Genomic DNA, 9,186 nt, shown 5'->3' on the forward strand with positions numbered 1-9,186 from the left:
TATATATTCGTCCTGACGCTATATGCAATGCTAAGCTAATTTTCCATAAACTTTTATCAGGTAGCTGGAGCAATGGTATCAAGTGTCGTTACCGATTGAGCTAGTTGATTATGCAGGCGTGTCTCTGCCGCAGTGCCAGACCCACAAATGTCCAACACTACCAGTTTGACACATGGCTGTAAACTGTTATACCATGTTGTGTTATGCAGCTCTTGCGTTTCCATGCTTGCTTTCGTCTATACTTACAGCAGTTTAAAACGGTCCGTTTCAACCTGTCAAACTATCGTGTATTTTTTAGCTAGAGCTGCATTAGATGGTGTTTATGGTAGTGATGTGGGAAAATTTGATTGTTTGGTGATGCCACCGATATTTATTAGTAGTTAGGTTAAATGTACACCTGGGTTTATATTACTGTAAAGAGGATTACTTATGTATTCATGGATGAAGATCTCGTGTGCTCCCGTTTGATCTATGCATTGTTCTGCACCTTGTACAATATAGTGTATAATAATTTTTCATGTCATGGCCGTAACGACTGTATCAGCAAACTGAACTTGCTTCTAGAAACCAGGGGCGAGATTAGCAGCGTCGCCGTCAAAGTCCCTTCTCTTCTTCGTGCCCGAGCTCTGAAACCCTCACGAGCACGAATACCAAACACATCAATTATTGTGTCTCCTCCTCTGCCACCCTCTAATACGAAGAAGAAAGACACCAAAATTAAGTAATCTATACAGGTGTGAAAATTTGACATTTCACAAATTAGAAACCAGTCCTGAACGAGAAGAGAGACAAGAAAGCCCCTTCTCACTGTTCTCAGCGGGCTATACACGGACCAAAAACCAGCCCTGAACCGTTCCTATAGAGAAAAAAACAGCCCTGCACCAATTGCAAATCCCTGACCAAATCCCAAATCCCATACTGGCGCCGGCCAGTACACACCCAGCCAGATCGGAGATGGAAGGAGAGGGGGTGCCGGCGCCGGCCATCTCAGCCGTGCTCGATGACGACGATCTCCTCTCTGAAATCCTGCTCCGCGTCGCCTTCCCCACTAGCCTCGTCCGCGCCGCCCTCGTCTGTAAGCGCTGGCTTCGCCTCGCCTCTGCCCCCGTCTTCCTCCGTCACTTCCACGATCTCCACCCGCCCCACCTTCTCGGCTTCTACATCCCACGGTTCGTCGTCAATGGGTTCAAAAATCCCACGGTTCGTGCCAATGCCTCAGCCCCCTCAGCTCGACACCGTCATCCGCCGTGCTAGCTTTGATTTGAACACTTTGGGCTTGCACTGTCAATACATGTGTTGCTGCAATGGATTCCTGGTGCTCACCTCCCACCTCGAGGTAGGCTCTCCCGAGCCCAACTGGATTGTGCGCTGCCCCCTGGACCCCGCGGGGAATATGCCCATTCTCCCACTAGTTCACGAAACCAGCATCCATGACGGTTACTATGACATTGATGGGATCATCTCCAACAGTGGCGGTGATGACGTGTCCTTCTTCCTTTTGGCATTGGGCTCTAACGGGAAGCAGACAAGCGTGGATGTGTTTCTGTTGAAAGACGATGTCTGGGCCATCTACTCTTCGGTTGTAACTGAAATCCCTGACATCGACCTGCTATTCCCTAGTTTGATTGGTGACAGGAAGATCTATAATACGGTGGACTGTGTGGGCATGATTGATAATAAGTTATTCCTGCTAGATCTTGTGACCTCATCTTTGTCACTGGTGAACCTCCCCGAAGAGATGGATCTCCTTCGGAACGTTGATCTGTCGCTTACACATGATGCTGGTCTTCATCTGATCCATGTAAAGGGATATCAACTTCGGATCTGGCTTCACAGGATGGATAACAATGGCGTCTCCAACTGGTTCCTTGAGGGCACCGTTTGTTTGCATGAGATATGTGCTAATTCTATGATACCAACTTGCAAATCCAAGGATGTGAATGATTCATTCTTTACGGTGTATGCGGTTGGGACCAATTCTGAGTTTGTTTTCTTGGGGATGGAAGATGTCCTCTACCTATTTCATATTAAGAGCAAGGCGGCAAAGAAAGTTTATGAGGTGAAGCCAGGGGATAAAGGTTTGGCTTATGTCACTCCTATTATGATGGTTTGGCCGCCTAAATTCCATGTGATGAATTAAAGATGTGAGCGGAAAAAAAAGACCTTGCAAAGTTTGCCTCTTGTCAGTTTGTAGTATTGTGGTCTAGTTTCCGGTGTCCATTGCTGATATTTTATCTTATTTTATGGCGTTTACCATGTGTGTGTGCGTATTTATGATCTGGTTTCTCAATCCAAATCAACACATGAGGTGAATCCATCAGTGCTGGAAACTTTTCAATTTTATCTTCTTGAGGAGTGCTTCCGTAACCCCTACTAGCTATGAGAATCATGATATTTATAGTCGGCGAGGGGGGCGGGGGTGTGCACCGAAGCACTCCTATATCTCGTTGCTAGTTTTTATTCCCTCCTTTTTAATTTACTCTGCATAGATTTGTCCTAAGTCAAATGAGGTAACATTTGACCAACTTTTAAAAATACAATAAACATCTACAATGTGAAATAAATATCATTTCAACCACTGAATATATTTTCACATCATATATACTTGTTTTATTGATAATGCATGTATTATTATTTTACAATATTCGTCAAAATTTAGGACAAAGCCAATATACAGAGGGAGGCTTTGACTTTTGTGTTAATACTGGTAGAAACATTAACTTGGACATAGTGATAATTAGTTTGTATTCTATTATGGTATCTTCCTTTGTTGGTGGCTATCATCAGGATAAAATAGGACGTCAAAGATTGTCTATTTTTTTGTGATTGAACATCATGTACTTGTAGATAGTAGACATAAAAGGACATACATGTTTATGTCACAAAACCAATAACGTGATGACATGAAAATTAGTGTGGTAAAAAAGCAAGTTTCTAATAAAACATATATTTCATCATACTAATTTTATTTTTGAGAAACTATATGTTCCCTGAAAACTGCACGAAAGCAATATCATTTTGCGAGAAAACTTTCTATCTATTAATTATGCTATGGCCGTATAAAGAACATAGGAATGAAAAATGTTACAACCATGTCCGTAGACCACCTAGTGACGAGTACAAGCATTGAAGCGAGCCGGAGGCACGCTGTCACCATCGCCCCTTCCTCACCGGAGTTGGTTGTAGTAGACAGTTGAAAAGTCATCAAGCTAAGACCCCACAGGACCAGCGCACCAGAACAACAACCGTCACTGATGAAGACATAATCCAAGTAGATCCACTGAAGACCAGTACCGACCAAATCCAGCGAGATCCGTCGGAGACACGACACACCTCCACACACCCTTCGACGACGCTAGAGCATCATTAGAATGGGGGCTAGGCGGGGAGAACCTTATTCCATCATCAGGGACCCGCCACCGCCTCTTCTTCCTGAGCAGGACACAAACCATAAACGAACTCACAAAAACACCTAAAAATGAAGCAAGATCCCTCCCGCCATCAAGGGCCTGGGTCCACGCGCTCCATGGCCCTATGGCTACTGGAGACGAGGCTGACCAACGGCGGCGCCGGCGAGAGGGGGAGACACCCTAAGCGTTTTTCTTGGAGAGGATGCGGCGGTTGTGTCTATTTGTGGTGGAAAAAACATGTTTTAGCTTAAACTTCATTACCATAACACGTGTTGAAAAAATAACCGCTGCCCCTATGAAAATTGAAAAAGACAAGTTTAATGACCATTTTAATGAGATGCATTCAACTATATAATAAACGCTTGCTTGAGCTTTTAGTCCAAACAATACTTAACTTATCAAGCCATTATGGGAAATCATCTTTGTACTAGAAACTTGACGATGAAGTCGAAATTTGATTTGGCACTTGGTTCGTAAGTGATGCATTTTTAAAACTTTTATGCCATTTTTTTTTCTTTTGTGGGTGGGATTCAGAGAGGCATTGCACAGGCGAGAGGTGGGTTTCAGCCAGGTTGGCAATCGCTCTGGTGGGGAACGGTCGACATCTTCTTATTTTTTTTCTATTTGGGAAACAAGTGATTTAAACTTTTCATTTATAAAGTGTGTGCCCTGGACGAGGATTGCGCCATATACACTAGTAGAAAACAGGGCTTTGGTCCAGGCCGGGTCAGCCCATTAGTCCCGGTTCAGTCTAGAACCGGGACCAATGTGGGCATTGGTCCCGGTTCGTGAGCCCAGGGGGCCGGCCGGGCCACGTGGGCCATTGGTCCCGGTTCATCTGGACCTTTTGGTCCCGGTTGGTGGGATGAACCGGGACCAATGGGCCTCGCTCCTGGCCCACCATCATTGTTCCCGGTTGGTGGCTTGAACCGGGACCAAAGGCTCCCCTTTAGTCCCGGCTCTTGTCACCAACCGGGACCAATGAGGTGCCTATATATACCCCCTCGCGCAAGAGCAGAGCACAGTGCTTTGTTTTTTCTGGCCAAGGGGGAGAGGGCTTTGTGGTGCTCTAGCTCACCTCCTATGCACATGAGGTGTTCGATGGAATGCCCGAGCCACACTACTTAAGCTTTCTCCTCTCGAAGCTCGACCTCCAAGCTCCATTTTCCTCGAGATTTGTTTAGATTTAGCGGTCCGTCATGCCCTGTCCCCGTCTTCACCGCCTTCGATCACCCGCGCCGATCTCATCACCGACACCACCGTGGTGAGCCTCTTGTTCTTATCTTCTTTCTGAAAGGAAAAATATTCTTACTTGTATGTTTAGATAGATACTTGTATCATTTTCTTACATTTATTATTGCATCTTATATAGTGCGATGGTTTTGGTATCCGCCCCCGTCGGTCCTCGTCCTGTCTATGATTCGGATGTGGTATGTAAATTATCTTTATAACTATTGGTTCATTTATTGTTTATGAAAATTATGCCGACCAACGTGACATAAATTTTATTTATCTAGGATGTATGTGAATCGGAAATGCCAACCGACCCTATTGTCGAGAAGTTAAATTTAGTTGAAGAAGAAAACTATTTGTTGAAGGAAAAAATAAAAAAAATTGAGGAGGAAAAGATGATATTGGAGTTGCATGTTGCGGATGTCGTCGATGATCACAAGATCAAGATGGATGCAATGCGCTTGAAGATTAGAAAGATTAGAAAATATGCCATTCATACCGAGGCTTGGTATCATTATGCCGTTGGATCAATTGTTACCTTGGTTGCGATTATGATCGCATTTGTTTTCGCATTGAAATGTTTTACATAGTTTCAATGTATGGTTTAATTAATTGGATGCTCTGGAGAGCTATATGTTGTTAGATGAGAACTATGTATGCATTTTGGTTTTAATGTGATGATGAACTTCTATTAATTTGGACACTTAATTATATATAATGCACGCAGATGAACCGGCAATGGATGTACGGTGACAGACACACCCGCAAGTACATTAAGGGCGTGCATGAGTTTCTCGATGCGGCCGAGGCAAACAAGCAGAATGGTTTTATGTGTTGTCCATGCACTGAATGTGGGAATACAATGTCTTACTCTAACCGGAAAATCCTTCACTCCCACCTGCTTTACAAGGGTTTCATGCCACACTATAATGTTTGGACGAGGCACGGAGAAATAGGGGTTATGATGGAAGACGGCGAAGAAGAAGACTACGATGACAACTATGTGCCCCCTGAATACGGTGATGCTGCAACGGGGGGAGCTGGTGAAGATCAAGTGGAACCAGACGATGTGCCCAATGATGCTGCAACGGGTGAAGCTACTGAAGATCAAGAGGAACCAGACGATGTGCCCCATGATGATGATCTCCGCCGGGTCATTGTCGATGCAAGGACGCAATGCATTAGTCAAAAGGTGAAGCTGAAGTTCGATCGCATGTTAGAGGATCACAAAAAAGGGTTATACCCCAATTGTGAAGATGGCAACACAAAGCTCGGTACCGTACCGGAATTGCTGCAGTGGAAGGCAGAGAATGCTGTGGCTGACAAAGGATTTGAGAAGGTACTGAAAATATTGAAGAAGAAGCTTCTAAAGGATAACGAATTGCCCGACAGTACATACGCAGCAAAGAAGGTCGTATGCCCTCTAGGATTCGAGGTGGAGAAGATACATGCATACCCTAATGACTGCATCCTCTACCGCGATGCATACAAGGATCTGAACGCATGCCCGGTATGCGGTGCATTGCGGTATAAGATCAGACGAGATGACCCTGGTGATGTTGACGGCGAGCCCCCCAGGAAGAGGGTTCCTGCGAAGGTGATGTGGTATGCTCCTATAATACCACGGTTGAAACGTCTGTTCAAAAACGAAGAGCATGCCAAGTTGATGCGATGGCACAGTGAGAACCAAAAGAAAGATGGGAAGTTGAGAGCACCCGCTGACGGGTCGCAGTGGAGAAAAATCGAGAGAATGTACTGGGATGAGTTTTCAAAGGACCCAAGGAATGTATGTTTTGCTTTAAGCGCGGATGGCATTAATTCTTTCGGGGAGCAGAGCAGCAATCACAGCACCTGGACCGTGACTCTATGTATGTATAACCTTCCTCCTTGGATGTGCATGAAGGAGAAGTTCATTATGATGCCAGTTCTCATCCAAGGCCCTAAGCAACCCGGCAACGAAATTGATGTGTACCTAAGGCCATTCGTTGAAGAACTTTTACAGCTGTGGAATGAAAACGGTGTACGTATGTGGGATGAGTACAGACAGGAGGAATTTGACCTTAAGGCGTTGCTGTTCGTGAGCATCAACGATTGGCCCGCTCTTAGTAACCTTTCAGGACAGACAAACAAAGGATACCACGCATGCACGCACTGTTTAGATGACACTGAAAGTATATACCTGGACAAATACAGGAAGAATGTGTACCAGGGTCATCGTCGATTTCTTCCGACCAACCATCAATGTCGAAAGAAAGGCAAGCATTTCAAAGGCGATGCAGATCACCGGAAGAAACCCGCCATGCGCACCGGTGATCACGTGCTTGATATGGTCAATGATTTACACTACGTAATCTTTGGAAAGGGTCCCGGTGGACTAGCTGTTCCGAATGACGCTGAGTAACACGCACCCATGTGGAAGAATAAATCTATATTTTGGGACCTACCCTACTGGAAAGACCTAGAGGTCCGCTCCTCAATCAACGTGATGCACGTGACGAAGAACCTTTGCGTGAACCTGCTAGGCTTCTTGGGCGTGTATGGGAAGACAAAAGATACACCTGAGGCACGGGAGGACCTGCAGCGTTTGCACGAAAAAGATGGCATGCCTCCGAAGCAGTATAAAGGTCCTGCCAGCTACGCTCTTACGAAAGAAGAGAAAGAAATCTTCTTTGAATGCCTGCTCAGTATGAAGGTCACGACTGGCTTCTCGTCGAATATAAAGGGAATAATAAATATGCCAGAGAAAAAGTTTCAGAACCTAAAGTCTCATGACTGCCACGTGATTATGACGCAACTGCTTTCGGTTGCATTGAGGGGGCTTCTACCGGAAAACGTCCGGTTAGCCATTGTGAAGCTATGTGCATTCCTCAATGCAATCTCACAGAAGGTGATAGATCTGGAAATCGTACCAAGGCTAAGGAGTGATGTGGCGCAATGTCTTGTCAGGTTTGAGCTGGTGTTCCCACCATCCTTCTTCAATATCATGACGCACGTCCTAGTTCATCTAGTGGACGAGATTGTCATCCTGGGGCCGTATTTCTACACAATATGTTCCCCTTTGAGAGGTTCATGGGAGTCCTAAAGAAATATGTCCATAATCGCGCTAGGCCAGAAGGAAGCATCTCCATGGGCCATCAAACAGAGGATGTTATCGGGTTTTGTGTTGACTTCATTCCTGGCCTTAACAAGATAGGTCGCCCTAAATCGCAGTATGAGGGGAGACTGACTGGAAAAGGCACTCTTGGAAGAGACTCAACAATATGCAGGGACGGATATTCTTGGTCTCAAGCACACTACACAGTTCTACAGAACTCTACCTTGGTGACCCCGTATGTCGATGAACACAAGAACAGTCTGCGCTCCAAACACCCAGAGCAGTGCGACGACTGGATTACATGTGAACACATCAGGACTTTCAGCAGTTGTTTGGAAACACGTCTCAGAGGTGACAACACTGTTTGTGATGAGTTGTACTTGTTGTCCAGGGGACCATCTTTGACTGTATTGACTTACAAAGAATACGAGATAAATGGGAATACATTTTACACTATCGCCCAAGATCAAAAGAGCACCAACCAAAACAGCGGTGTCTGCTTTGATGCAGCAATCGAGAGCGGAAAGGATACATATTATGGTTACATAGTGGACATATGGGAACTTGACTACAGACCTGATTTTAAGGTCCCTTTGTTTAAGTGCAAATGGGTCAATCTGTTAGGCGGCGGGGTACAGGTAGACCCATAGTACGGAATGACAACAGTGGATCTGAAAAATCTTGGGTACACTGACGAACCGTTCGTCCTAGCCAATGATGTGGCACAAGTTATCTATGTGAAGGACATGTCTACCAAACCGAGAAAAAAAAAGATAAGGAAGCGAATACATCATACGATGAGCCAAAGCGCCACATAGTTCTTTCAGGAAAAAGGGACATCCTGGGAGTGGACGGCAAGACAGACATGTCTGAAGATTATGAAAAGTTTCATGAAATTCCTCCCTTCAATGTCAAGGTTGACCTAAGAATCCTGATAAACAATAAAGATTATCCATGGTTACGGCGCAATAAGCAAATGACACAAGCGAAGAAAAAGTGAAGACTTTCTCCCGCAACTATTATGATGATACCATGCCAAATTTGTAACAGACGAGTATGCTATGCCAACTTTTTCAGAGTTCATTTGAAAACTATGAATTTAGGTCGAATTTTGTATATAGGTGCATCTATGTTCAAATTTTAACTATTCAAATTTGAAAACTAATGACACTAACAGAAAGTTTATATTTTTTCTAAAACTAATGGCACTAACAGAAAGTTTATAATTTTGCTAACCTAAAAGCAAAAAGAATTAAAAAATAAAGCAAAGTACAAAAGAAAATAAATAATACAGAAAACAAAACAAAAAAACTGGAAAAAAATAAAAATAGCAACAATAAGTATTTTGTTGTAAGTAGAAACAAAATAAAATAAATAAAGCAACAAAGAAAACAAAAAAACTAAAAAAGTGTTTTCAAATTTGAAAACTAATGGCACTAACAGAAAGTT

This window comes from Triticum aestivum, chromosome 7A (assembly GCF_018294505.1).
Source record: "Triticum aestivum cultivar Chinese Spring chromosome 7A, IWGSC CS RefSeq v2.1, whole genome shotgun sequence".
NCBI lineage: Eukaryota > Viridiplantae > Streptophyta > Magnoliopsida > Poales > Poaceae > Triticum > Triticum aestivum.